The sequence below is a fragment of the Sus scrofa genome, chromosome 1 (assembly GCF_054392235.1).
Source record: "Sus scrofa isolate SSC_HxYL_T2T_F1_AM1 chromosome 1, Sscrofa_HxYL_maternal_Yorkshire_Landrace_v2.0, whole genome shotgun sequence".
NCBI classification, from domain to species: domain Eukaryota; kingdom Metazoa; phylum Chordata; class Mammalia; order Artiodactyla; family Suidae; genus Sus; species Sus scrofa.
In genome coordinates this window covers 20335504-20350232 of record NC_139383.1, presented here as the reverse complement: position 1 = coordinate 20350232, position 14729 = coordinate 20335504, and the positions used below count along the sequence as shown (strand labels likewise).

At 38.6% G+C, this 14729-nt stretch overlaps 1 long non-coding RNA gene across 8 annotated transcripts in view; it reads left to right on the top strand.

The window, feature by feature from the left end:
- Positions 1-14729, top strand: part of LOC146405959 (uncharacterized) — a 595742-nt gene that overhangs the window by 193406 nt on the left and 387607 nt on the right. The window contains exons 5-6 of one of the 8 annotated variants that reach the window (XR_014845159.1): positions 2150-2221; positions 5617-7192. The exons of the other annotated variants lie outside the window; for them this stretch is intronic. This is a non-coding gene — a long non-coding RNA (uncharacterized LOC146405959). Of the gene's footprint in view, positions 1-2149; positions 2222-5616; positions 7193-14729 lie in introns of those variants that run through there. 8 annotated transcript variants of the gene reach the window in all.

Here is a 14729-nt window from a genome sequence, read left to right as displayed (position 1 = left end):
TTGCTGTGGCTCTGGCGTAGGCCAGCAGCTACAGCTCCGATTAGACCCCTAGCCTGGGAACCTCCATATGCTGTGGGAGCGGCCCTAGAAAAGGCAAAAAGACAAAAAAAAAAAAAAAAAAAACCAAAAACAAAAAAAAAAACAAACAAAAAAAAACCAAGCACTTAAAAGTGCTTAGCATAAAGTAAGTGCTCAGTCAGTGATCTTGGATTATGATTGTTGTGTTACCATCAGGGGTAGGCTGGATGACTCACTGCCCACTGTCCTCCTGGGAAAGACTGAGGAGAGTGTCCTCGGGCCAGCATCACTCATGCTGTCCACAGAGTGGTGTGTTTCCCCAGGCTTCTCTGAGGGATGGATGGCAGTAACTGGTGAAGGTCTGATTGCACCTGCTTGCTTTCATAGGCCAGTTACCTATAGTTTGATTTCTGTCCAGAGTGAGGACAGGGATTTGCCCAGCCCTGCGTGCATGCAATTTGTAACTCTTATTCTCAGAGTCCTCCTGGATGCTGGGAGCTGTTCTAGGTGCTGCTGATGTGGCAGTGAGCAAAAAGGCTAGTCCTCGGGAATTTTTCAGTAGGAGAACGAAAATAAATAAGTGTATGTTTAATATAATAGATAGTGCTAAGTGTTATACAAAATGAGGAGGGTAAGGATTGAAATGGGGCAGGAAATGTTGGAATGACGCTATTTTAGTTGAGGTGGAGAGTTAATGTCTCTGCTGACACTTGAGCAGAAACCCGAGTGTAAAGTGGGGAGAGGCATGCAGCTGTCTGGGAGGGGAGTTTTCCAGGCAGAGGCAGCTCAGGCTCTTAGGTGGGAGTGTGTTTGGTGTGTTCTAGGAGCATCAAAGAAGCCAGAACAGATATAGTGCAGTGGGCACGGGATGGAGTAATAGAGATGGGGTCAGAGAGATCAGACAGGGCCTCATCATGGAGGGTCTTGAGGCCATGGTAAGGATTTTGGATTAGATTCTGGGTGAGATGAAAAACCATTGAAGTATTTTGATTGAAGAAGTGGTTATTTCCAAAGGATCACTCTGGCCCTTGTGAGAAGTGTATAGCAGGGATTGGGTGGAAACAGGAGACCTGATAGGAGGCAAAAACCCAGTGGAAAGGTGAAGGTGACCAGAAATATGGTAGTTCTTGAAGAAGTGAGAAATAGGATGCTGGAGAGCTGCAGAAGAAAAGCCAGTGGAGTTCGCTGATGGATTGCATCTGGAGGTGTGAGAGGGGAGGGCTCCGCAAACGCTCTCATTCTGAAGTGTTGCAAACTTGAATGCTCTTCCATCAGCCAGCCTTGGTTGCAAGTGAGAGAAACCCAATTCAAACTAGTAAGTTAAAAAAAAAAAAAAAAAGTCATCGGAAAACCAGGGAGATCCCTGGTGGCCTTAAGTATCCAGTGACTACTGTGGCTTGGGTGACTGCTACGGCACAGGTTCAACCCCTGGCCTGGGAATGTCTGTATGTCATAGGAGCAGCCACAAAAAATAATCATGAAACCAAACTGAAAAGGGCAGGGGCAGTGCTGTTCTCAGGACACTCTTTTTCTCCATCTCTTCCTTTCGTTTCTCTCTGTGGTCATCATCTTTCTCTCAGAATAATTTTTTTCCATGCAGTGGGAACATAGCCGTGGGCATTTATGACTTAAGCTATACCTGGAGAGGAAAAAATTGGTTGGCCCTGCCTAGCTCAAGAACATCCTTGAAGAAAAGTCCTGCTACCACAAAGTGTCACCTAAACATCCAGGCCAATTTCTGCTCAGCACCTTCAATCAAGTGTCCCAATGTAGTCACCTCTCTCCCTAATCCTGTTCATCCTCCCAAATAAGAACATAAATCAGTTCAGAAGTTACAGACCTTCTACCTGACACTGGCAAGTTTGGGGGGAGTTTCAGCTTTTGATATAGTGTAAGAATCAAAGAGATGAGCAGCATTAGGAGTCAGCATTAGGGAGAATATGGCGGGTACCAAGTAAGGCCTGACAACTTAAAGCAACCCCAGTGAGCTGGTAAGTCCCTGTCTTGTTTCAAAATCCTCTCATAATTTTTCTGATCTTCAAAGTAGTCTCTGAAATTGAGTAAGATAGAAAACTAGCTGCCACCTGTTCTTCAGCCTTCCCCTTTTCCCTTCCCTCCCCCAACCATTTAGAGTGAAGAAAAGGAGATTCGGAATGGCTGAGTCATCACTCAAGGCTGAAAATCTATTAGGTGGCAGCGTCAGGTATGGATTGCTCAGTCTTCTCAGTGCTACTCCTAATTGTTTAGAAAACCACATTCAATCACCCATATGTTCTCTGGAGTAGATTGCTGATGCCTCTGTGCCTTTTCTTAAGAGGCTTACCAGATTGTGTAGTTTCTTTCTTTGACAGTAAAACAAAAGAAACCTAGAAAAAGAAATCAGACAACTCTCAGTCTAAGAAATTCAAATCACTACACAAAAGTATCATAAGAAAATATTATAAAATATTTTGGACAAAAACATTTGATGTGAAGGCACATCACACATCCGTCACATATGATGTGAAGGCAGGTTACCCAGATGGCAAAAGGCTCCGCAAAACAAATAAAACAATCACCCCAAACAGAAACCAAAATGAACAAGAATGTCTGGGAAGGGTGGCTGGTTATTCTCTGATCTGGGTAGCATCCTCCCACCCCCTGCCCTATGCAGAGTCTGGTACCCATGGCATCTCCATCAGAAGTCAAGGGCAGTGATCCTACATGGTGAGACAAGTCAGTCATGCAAACCAAATCTTTCATGATGAGAGTCTGTGAAAAGTCTCATTCAGTTTTGCCTGTGGCACTTTCTGAACTGACAGCAATGATAGACACAGCTTTCTAAGCTTTGTTTTTCTAAAGTCTAGACACAATATATGTATTTTTTTATAAACCATGAGCAATTAATCTCCATGTTACAAATGGCTATACAGTCCACAGCTTCTTATAAAGATGCTCTGATATTAATGTGAATGATTTTTCTTAAGTTGTATTTCATATCAGTTTAGCATTTTTTATTCACTCACTCACTCACATTTTCACTCCCTGCCTCTCACTTTCCTTAGTTTCACTAAACATTTCATGAATATCTACTCTGTCCCAGGCGCCAGGCCAGGTGGGACAGGGTCTGTGGATGGGGTGTGAATATTGTGGATGGAGTGAGCTCGGTGGTCAGTGCCATTGATGGGGTAAATCAAAATCGAACCTTTGTCATGAGCTCCAGTTTTAAACACAATACACACTGTTGTGTTAAGAAAGACAGCCAGTCAGCCCAACTCTTGAGTCTTGACTTTTTTGTAAAGTAGTTCTCATTTCCTCTCCAATTATGAGAACAAGGTTGGAGTAGAGATTTATCCACTGCAAGCAATTCTAAAGAGACTTTGGTCTGTTTATTGTTTCATTGGCTGCCGACCAAGTCTGCCATCAGGTGAAGATGGCTTCTGATGCAGGTGTTACAGTCTCATATTTATTTCCTTGAAAGAGGTGATAACTGTTCCCAAGGACTCATTTTAGAAGAACAAATAATGATTTCACTTATATTTTGCCTCTTTTATTTTCCCAAGGCTTTCAGACTCATTTCTTAATCTCATGTTTTGTCCTTATAAGTCATAAATATTATCTACTGTTTGGAAGCTCTTAAAACAAGGGGGGGAGAGTATGGGGAGAAGGTAGGGATTGTTTTGATCTTAGACATTTTGGCTAAAGAAGTAGGGAAGAAAATATAACTGAAGATATTCTGTGGTTCTCTCCTAATTAATGCCTGCGACCTGCCTTACTGAGTCTTCTTCTGTTTTATTTTATTTTTATTTATTTTATTTTGTTACTATTATTTTTTGCTTTTTAGGGCTGCACCCATGGCATATGGAGGTTCCCAGGCTAGGGGTTGAATTGGAGCTACAGCCGCTGGCCTATGCCACAGCCACAGCAATGCCAGATCCGAGCCACATCTGTGACCTATACCACAGCTCACAGCAACTCCAGACCCTTAACCCACTGAGCAAGGCCAGGGATCGAATCCAATCCTCATGGATCCTAGTCGGCTTCATTAACCACTGAGCCACGAAGGGAACTCCCTTCTCCCTTATTTTAAAAGAACAATATTCTACTATTCTGACATAAATGTTAACTTTGAAGAAGCCAAATAATTTTTTTTTTTTTTTTTTGGTCTTTTGTCTTTTTGTTGTTGTTATTTCTTGGGCCGCTCCCGCGGCATATGGAGGTTCCCAGGCTAGGGGTTGAATCGGAGCTGTAGCCACCGGCCTACGCCAGAGCCACAGCAACGCAGGATCCGAGCCGCGTCTGCAACCTACACCACAGCTCACGGCAACGCCGGACCGTTAACCCACTGAGCAAGGGCAGGGACCGAACCCGCAACCTCATGGTTCCTAGTCGGATTCGTTAACAACTGCGCCACGACGGGAACTCCCAAATAATTTTTTGACTTACCTGAATTAGCTCTGAACTCCCTCTCCTGCCCCCCCCCCCCCAAACGTTATTCTTCCCACAGTGTAACAGGCAAATAAGTAGGACTTTAGGTGGCATCTTTTAGCATTATGCTGACATTGTCCTATTGTACCTACATCAGTTCAACAAGCACTTAGATCTTACCTAGATAATTTGGGGAGGTTAAAAAAAAAAGTCAGAAAGTTCATATTTAAGATAAAGAATTGTTTCCTTTGTCTTAAAAAAGAGATAAATTGCCTTGAAATGCTCTCAATATTTTAACCCAGAAAGGAGACACTTTGCTGACCATCTCACCAAAATGGTGTTTATCATTAGGATTAATTATTGCTCATTTCACATTTGGAACATGAATAAGAACTGTGAACTAACACAGCATCCTTGATGTTGCATATCATCGGGATAGTTTAATGTTGGCCCATGTCGCAGTCACGCCATGGACAGGGCAGAATTTGTCATTCTGATATATTGGCTCACTTGGTGTATTTAAGCAGCCTATCAATTTTAGCCTCATTAGGTACATACAGAGCTTTAACTGTTACTCAGTTCCACTGAAAACTTCTGCCCTCATTCCTCTCCTTCTCCCACCAAGGACTTATCTTGACCACTTGTATAATGCTGTTCTGTTCCTCTGTTAACTCAGGAAAAGCGATGTCTACTTAAAGGCCCTGAAATTTATTTTTAAAGTGAAAATTAGAGCTAGAGTAGGAAGATCCATTCTCTAAATCAGTTACATAAATGTATTCTGCACTGAAGAACTGAATTCAGATTAAGAACCTAGACAGTGATGGAGTTGACATTGTGGCTCAGCAGGTTAAGGATCCAATGTTGTCCCTGTGAGGAAGTGGGTCCAATCCCTAGCGGGTTAAGGATCTTGTGTTTCTGTGGCTGCAGCATAGACCACAGCTACAGCTCCGATTCAACTCCTGGCCCAGGAACTTCCATGAGCCGCAGATGCAGCCATAAAAAGAAAAAGAAAAAAAAGAACCTACACAGAGACACCTAGTTTTTTACTTGAGATGTAGGTTTGGGATCCGGAGACCCATATTGCCTTATCTTGAATGACTCGGGTGAGGTCTGGGCTACCTGGCGAGTGGCCTGCTTCTTTAACAAGTTGATTGGCATCCAGGAGGGTGCTGATCTTATTTCTCTTTGCAGGTGGACACACAAACACGTAGAGATTTCTATGAAGGACACTAGGAAAACTACTCCCCTGTATCTCAGAGCTGTGGACTCTCAAATACAATTCAAAATTCATACTGAAGCCACAATGGAATATCTGTCTGCAGTTGGCAACAACATAAATTATGATTCCAGGTGTACTTGTGTTCCCCTTGGTAGTTCTCTGCTGTCATCTGTGAATGTGTCAATCTTGCAAGGTTATATGCTCCTGTATTTCTGAGAAGCGAAGAGGGACATGTGTTGGAGATCCCTTTGGATCTGGTTTGTTTACCTTCTATTTGTATCATAACGTGATAGATTCCTCAAAAGATTTTAAAGCAGACATTTGTTTAACTAGAGGAAATGTTTATTTGAGGGATATGGTTATAATGTGTGCTTTAGGTATACTCATGTGTAATACGTAAGCTGTTGTCCTGGAGAAAATATTTAACACAATTTTTTTCTCATGTGTAGGAAATCGAATGACAAGTTTAGGGATGCAGTGAGGCCTGAGATAAAACTTGGTAAAAAGAAAAGGAAATAGAATCTTGGGTAAATATCTAAATACATTTGCTAATGACAGATGTAGCTACTCAGTAAAAAAAAAGAAAAAAAAAAAAGCATTTTCTTTATCTTTTTTCTTCTGTTCTTTTCCCAAGTATTGGAGGAAAAAAATCTTTCAGTATCTATTTTTGAAAGATTTTCCTCTGACAGCCTATTTTGAAAACCATCAAACCTACAGAAAATTTGCAAGAATAGTACAATCAACACCCATATGTCATTTAATCAGATTCTCTAATTGTTAACATTTCACCACATTTGCTTTTTCCCTTTTAATCTCTCTCTGATTATTTGATGTTCCATTTTAATGTCAGTTGCAGGTAATCATGAACCTTCAGTCTGCTAAGAGGAATTTCTCCTGTAAAACTATAGTGCAATTATCAACTTGGTAAATTTAACATTGATTTTATATTATTACTGAATTTGTAGCACATGTAACATTTCCACATTAATCACAATAACATCTTTTATGTTTTATTTTTAATCCAAGGTCCAGTTGAGGCTCATACTTTGAACTTGTCATATTCACTCTGTCATTTAAGACATTAGAGGAAAACCATACCCTTTGGAAATACTTCTAATCTAATAGTATTTTTCTTTTAATCTTCAAAGGAATCGGCATCCTTCCAAATCAAGAATGACTGCTGGGTTTGCTTGCTCTCCACATGAGCAGTGCCCCTTCCTGTGCTGTTTACTCTGTCTAGATCTTTCTCATAGCTTTCCATCTCAATTTAATTGATTCTGGCATTTTAAAAAGTAACATCTTTTGAGTTTTTTTCTTATAGGACTATGCTTTATCCTGAGATAAGGAAAGTAATAATAATAAAAAAATCTTGGCCATTGGCTGGCTAATCTGATCTTCATCGGACCAGATGGCAGGTATTTTAGGCTTTGTGGGCTAAAGTGGTCTCTGTTGCAACTACTCAGCTCTGTCACTGTGGCTTGAGAGTAGCCACAGATGATATGTAAATGAATGGCCATGGTTGTTTTCCAATAAAACTATTTGCCACAACAGGTATTGTCTAGGATTTGATATTTTAACAATAGTTTGCTGACCCTTCATCTAGGCTAACATGATAAACAGGTAATAATACTTTAAGATATTAGCCTTCTTGTGTAGCTTAATTTTACATTAGGTGCAGCATTCTGGAAGTGGTCCTTTCATGGGTAAAAAAATTTCTTCTGGATCTTGGAGAGTTAAGTAGCCTGACTTCAAGAGATCTACAAATACCAACTAAGAAATTATTAAGCCTTAGCCTCTGAAAATATTTTTCAATTGTGGATTATCACTGCAAAAAATAAATTTAGTCTATAATGACTGAACCTTTAAAAGATTTTCATGTAAATGAAAGAACAAACAAAATTAGAACATTCTGTTGGAAACCTCAGACCCACCTTTCATAACTGCTGTTGTGAACTGCTGGTGTGAACTTTAGGGACTGCAGCTGCTTATTGGGGAAGTAAGTTTCCCAAGGGTAGAAGTTGAGGGTTAGTGAAACTAATAACCTCAAATATGGCCTCATACTCTGTCTATACTGGAGACTGATCTGGCTGGCCTGCTGGGCTACTCTGTCTCCACTTGCTCAAATATGTATTGGCATAAACTGTGCAAGGGGTGGACTGCCAAGTAATCAGGCCCAGAGCCTTTAGCTGCTTTCAGAAGCTGAATGCCAATTTGCCTCCCTTGTCCTTCTGTCCTGAACTTCTGAGTTTGGTTGTGTGTACCACTAAATAGAAAAAAGAGTATGAAATGTAATTTTTAATTAAAATTTAGCATTTATATAAAAATGCACAAATTAGAAGTTTATTATTTCAGTGAATTTTTATTAAGTAAATATACCCGTGTAACCACTACTAAGGTCAATAAATAAAGCATCATAGACACCCAGAAGCCTCCCTCATCATCCCTGGGTCCCCAGTAATCCCCTTCCCACCAAGGAAACCACACCTCTGACTTTCATTCCATAGATTAGTTTTGCCTAGTTTTGAATGTTATATAATTGGTTGTATGTAGTATGTACTTTTTGGTGTCTGACTTTTTTTACTTGATGTTATGTTGGCGAGATTCAAATATTGTTTGAATGGCAGCAATTTATTCATTATCATTGCCATAGAATATTATATGAATATTTCACATTTTATTTATTCTGTTGTTGATGGAGATGGAGTGGTTTCTAGATGTTCCTGATACAACTAATGCTGCTATGAATCTGCTCATTCTTGTCTCTTTGGTCTTCTGGAGCACAAGGTATAAGAACGTTGACTGCCAAGTCTCAGAATTTATATATTTATTTATCCAGCTTTAATAGATCCCTCCAGTTTTCCAAAGTAATTACACTAATTTATACTCCCACTAACTGTATGAGAGTTCCAGTAGCCCTTTGGAAATTAAGTTGTTTGTTTTTTCTTATTGACAGGTAGGAGTATTTATATATTTTTAGACACAGAGCCTTTTTAGGGTGCACATATTGTAAATGCCTTCTCCCATTCAATGACTTGCCATTTCACCCTCTTAATTATATCTTTTGATGAACAGAAGACCTTGATTTCAATACATTTAATTTTTCAATGTCTTACTTTTTAGTTAGTGCTTTTTGTGTTCTGTTTAAGAAAACTTTGCTAATCTCAAAATAAAGAAGATACTATTCTATGTCTATTTACTAGAAATTTTATTGCTTTACCTTTCACATTTCATTCTTCAAGCCACTTGGAAATGACATTTTTGTGTGATATGAAGTGGAAGTCAAAATTCCAATTTTATAATATAGACATCATGATCTATCCCAGGAGACTGGATAGTTAGTTCCCTGTGCTATACAATAGACCTTGTTGTCTCTCCATTCTGAATGTAATAGTTTGCATCTATTAACCTCAAACTCCCAGTCAGTCCCTCTCCCTCCCGTCCCCCTTGGTAAACACAAGTCTATTCTCTGTGTCTATAAGTCTGTTTCTTTTTTATAGATAAATTCATTTGTGCCATATTTTAGATTCCACATTATAAGTGATATCACAGGGTATTTATCCTCTTTCTGACTTACTTCACTTAATATGAGAATCTCTAGTTGCATCCATGTTGCTGCAAATGGTATTATCTCATCCCTTTTTATGGCTGAATAGTATTCCATTGTACATATATCCCACATCTTCCTAATCCATTCATCTGTTGATGGATATTTAGGTTGTTTCTGTGTCTTGGCTATTGTGAATAGTGTTGCTATGAACATATGGGTGCATATTTCTTTTTTTTTTTTATCTTTTTGAATTACAGTTGTGTCCAGATATATGCTTATGAGTGGTGTTGCTGGATCATATGGTCGTCCTATATTTAGTTTTCTGAGGAACCGCCATACTGTTTTCCATAGTAATTTTACCAATTTGCATTCCCACCAACAATGAAGGAAAGTTCCCTTTGTTCCACATCATCTCCAGCATTTGCTATTTGTAGACTTATTAATTATGACCAGTCTGATTGTTGTGAGGTGGTATCTCATTACAGTTTTGATTTGCATTTCTCTAATAATTAGTGATGATGAGCATATTTTCATGTGCTTGTCGGCCATCTGAATGTCTTTTGAGAAATGTCTGTTTAGATCTTCTGCCCATTTTTTGTTTAGGTTGACTGTTTTGTTCTTGTTGAATTGTATGAGTTGTTTGTCTATTTTGGAGATTAAGCCCTTGTAGGTTGCATTGTTTGCAATCTTTTTCTCCCATTTCACAGATTATCTTTCCTTTCTTTTTTTTTTTTTTTTTTTTGGATGGTTTCCTTTGCTGTGCAGAAGCTTGTAAGTTTGATTAGGTTCCATTTATTTATTTTTGTTTTTATTTTCTATTGCCTTGAGACATTGACCTAAGAAAACATGTGTATGATTTTTGTCAGAGCATTTTTGCCTATGTTCTCTTCTGGGAGTTTTATGGTGTCAGGTCTTATGTTTAAGTCTTAGAGCCATTTTGAATTTATTTTGGTACATGATGTGAGGGTGGAAAAACACAGGTTTTTCTTCAAGCAACTCAGTCAAGTATGGGAAAGAAAGAGACAAACAATAAGGAAATTACTTTTAAGACTTTCATGGGGAATAGGTAAGTACAATGGGAGGCCTGCCAAAGAAACACAGAAAGGTCTGGGGAGTCATGAAGGGCTTCACTGAAGACTGTTGAAATAACTTTCTTGGCTCAAGATGGGGGGGCTAAGCGCAACATGGCACCTCTTCTGTGATCTACAGGCAATGGGAACAAACCACAGCAGTCATCTTAGAAACAAGAGGGGTGCTTGGCCTGCCACCATTGAGGGGTCTGTGAACAGACTCCACCTGTAGCCCCAGTCACCTCAGAGATTGGCAAAAAAAAAAAAAGAGGGCACTGCAACTGAGCACCACCTGTTAATGCTCTCACTCCCCTGGGAACACACTTGCCCTGCTGCTGCCAGTGCCAAATGCTCTCTAGGTAGCACGCATATATGCTTGACAGTATCACTTCCCAGGACTCTGCAACTAGGAGCAGCCTAGGCAGCACCTCCTGCATGGGCTAGTGGGACAGGGTGCTTCTTGCCTGGTCTACAGGTGGTGGGGGCAAAGCACTGCAGTTATTTATCTCTGACTCCAGCGGTGGGCTTGGCCTGCCACCACTAGGGATCTGTGAACAGGAACCACTTGTGGCCCAAATCATCTCAGAGGGCACCACAGAGGAGGTCACTGTTACCAAACACCATCTGTTGTTGCTCTCACACCCCTGGGAACTCACACACCCTGCCACTGCCACTGGAAAATGTTCTTGGCACTGCCTAAATCTGCCTGAGGCTCATTACCACTTCCCAGGGCCTTGCAACAAGGAGTAGTCTGCACCAACTTCCTACAGTTCCTTGCTACTGTCAAGAGCCCAGCAACCAGGCACTGACTGCTAGCTCTGCTCATTGCCTCCTTCTCCCTGGAAACACACTCAGCACCCTATCAAAGGGATATATAACTCACACTGAAGAAAGAGACAGCAAATATCCAAACTTTCATGCCCAAAATAAATAATACCCCCTCACAAAATACAAAGGGGTGCTCTTGCATAGAAATAGCCCTCTAACATTAAAGTACTTGGTTTCCCTAAACTCACAGGAAAAGGAAAATACAAGCAAAATGAAGAACTTCAGGAACCATTCCCAGTTAAAAGAACAGGAAAAATTACCCAAAGCAGCAAACAATGAAACAGACCTCTGTAGTCTAATAGACACTCAGTTTAAAAGGGACATAATGAAAATACTCAAGGAATTACTGGTGAATATGAAGGAATTAAGAGTGGATATAAACAATAATGCAGATTACTCTAGGAAGGAACTAGAAAATATAAGGATGAGCCAAGAAAAATTACAAAATTCATTTTCAGAGACACAAACTGAGTCAAAGGCACAAAAGAGCAGAATGAAAAATGCAGAGGAATGAATTAGTGAGTGGAAGATAGAATAATGGAAATCACCCAATCAGGACATCAAATAGAAAGTGAAATGAAAAAACATAGAGGCAGTATAAGAAATCTATGGGATAATATAAAGCAGGCCAAACTATACATAATAGGGATCCCAGAAGGAGAAAAAAAGAAAAGGGGATTGAAAATATATTAGAAGAAATTATGTCTGAAAACTTTTCAAATCTAAAGGAAACATATCAATATACAGGGAGCACAGAGGGCCCCAAAAAAGTTGAACCCAAACAGGCACACACCAAGATATATTATAATAAAAATGGCAAAAGTTAAAGAGAGGATTCTAAAGGCAGCAAAAGAAAAACAAAGCATTAATTATAAGGGAACCCCCATAGGGCTATCGGCTGATTTCTCTACAGAAACACTACAGACCAGAAGGAGTGTAAGATATATTCAACGTTCTAAAAGGGAAAAATTTGCAGCTAGGATACTCTACCCAGCAAGAATATCATTTAAAATAAAAAGAAAAATAAGGAATTTCTCCACAAACAAAAACTGAAAGAGTACAGCAATACTAAATCCATTCTATGAGAAATACTGAAAGGGCTTCTCTAAATGAGAAAGAAGTAAGAATAAATAGGATGGAGGAGATCACAATTGGAAAACAATCACTTAAATAAGCCAATATACAGATCTAAAAGGAAAAAAAAAACACTATTGTAAACATGGTGATAAACACAAGGAACAGCAAAAGTACGAACATGAAGATATTAAAAAAGGACTTCACAATCATAGAATGTGGGGAAGGAAAGTAAGAAAATCTAGAATTTTTTTTTTTTTTTTAGAATGTGTTTGAGCCTATATGACTATCAGGCTAAAGCAAGTAGATATAGGAAGGGGTTGACATACAAAAAGGCAACCACAAATCAAAACCAAACATTACATTCACAAAAACTAAAAAGAAAAGGACACAAGCATAAAATAAAAGGAAGGTATCCAGGACACAAGCATAAAATAAAAGGAAGGTATCCAACCAAAAAAGAAAGGAACAAAAGAGAAACAAAGAATCAACTGGAAAATAAGCTTTAAAATGACAATAAATACATATTTATCAAAAAGTACCTTAAATGTCAATGGTATGAATGCTCCAATCAAGAGACAGAGTGGTAGATTGGATTAAAAAGCAAGAGCCTCTAATATACTGTGTACAAGAGTATCACATTGGGCAAAGGATACATATAGACTGAAAGTGAGGGGATGGGAAAACATATTTCATGCCAGTGTACAAGACAGGAAAGTAGGAGTTGCAATACTCATATCAGACAAAATAGACTTTAAAAAGAAGGCCATAAAGAAAGACAAAGAAGGACACTATTTAATGATAAAAGGATCCAAGGATCCATTCAAGATGAGGATATTATAATTGTCAATATATATGCCCCTAATATAGGAGCACCCAGATACACACAACAAATACAAACAGACATAAAAGGAGAAATTGATGAGAATACAATAATAGTATGAGACTTTAATACCCCACTCACATAAATGGACAGATACTCTAGACAGAACAACAACAAGGCAACAGAGATCCTAAATCACACAATAGAAAAGTTAGCCTTAATTGACATTTTCAGGATATTACAATGACAACAAGAAAAAAAATAGAATATGCATTGTATTCAAGCGCACATGGAACATTCTCAAGGATTGACCACATACTGGGGCACAAACTAACCTGAACAAATTTAAGAGTATAGAAATTATTTCAAGTATCTTCTCTGACCACAAATTGTATGAAACTATAAATCAACCACAGGAACAGAAATGGGAAAAAAATGGAGGCTAAACAGCAAGCTACTAAAAAAACCAATGGGTCAATGAGGAAATCAAAAAGTAAATTAAAAAATACCTTGAGACAAATGATAATGAAGACACAAGCATTCAAAGCCTACGGGATGCCGCAAAAGCAGTGCTTAGAGGGAAGTTCATAGCAACGCAGGCCTTCCTCAAAAAAGAAGAAAAATCTCAAATCCACAACTTAACCCAACATCTAAATGAATTAGAAAAAGAAGAACAAAAAAAATCTAAAGTAAGTAGAAGAAAGAAGATATAAAGATCAGAAAGGAAATCAATAAAATATAGATGTAAAGCACAATAGGAAAAAAAAAAAAATTCAATAAAGCCAAGAGCTGATTCTTTGAAAGGGTAAACAAAATTGACAAACCTCTGGCCAGACTCACCAAGGAAAGAAAGAACTCAAAATAAGAAATGAAAAAGGAGAAATCTCAACTGATACTGCAGAAATACAAAAAGCCATAAGAGAATACTATGAACAATTAAATGCTAAGAAATTTGACAACTGGAAGAAATGGACCGCTTTCTCGATACTTAGAGCCCACCAAAACTGAATTGAGAAGAAATAGACCAGTTGAACAGATGGATCACTAGAAATGAAATTGAATATGTAATAAAAAAACTCCCTACAAACAAAAGTCCATAACCAGATTGTTTCACAGGTGAATTCTACCAAACATATAAAGAAGAACTTAAATCCCATCCTTTTTAAACTTTTCCAAAAGGTTGAAGATGAAGGAACATTTCCAAATGCAATCTATGAAACCACCCTCATCCTAATACCAAAGCCACACAAAGGTACTACCAAAAAAGAAAATTATAGGCCAATATCTTTGATGAATATAGACGCAAAAATTCTCAACAAAATTTTAGCCAACCAAATCCAACAACATATAAAAAAAGATCATAGACCACGACCAAGTGGGATTCATCAAAGGTTCACAAGGATTGTTCAACATATGCAAATCAATCAATTTCATACACCACATTAACAAAAGAAAAGTAAAAAATCACATGATCATCTCAATAGATGCAGAAAAAACATTTGATGAAGTCCAGCATCCATTCATGATAACTCTTACTAAAGTGGTCATAGAGGGAACATAACATAATAAAAGCCATTTAAGATAAACCCACAGCAAATATAATACCCAATGAAGAAAAGCTAAAAGCCTTCCCACTAAAATCTGGAATAAGACAAGGATGCCCACTCTCACCACTTTTATTCAATATAGTATTGAAAGTCCTAGCTACAGCAATCAGACAAAAGAAATAAAAGTATCCAGATT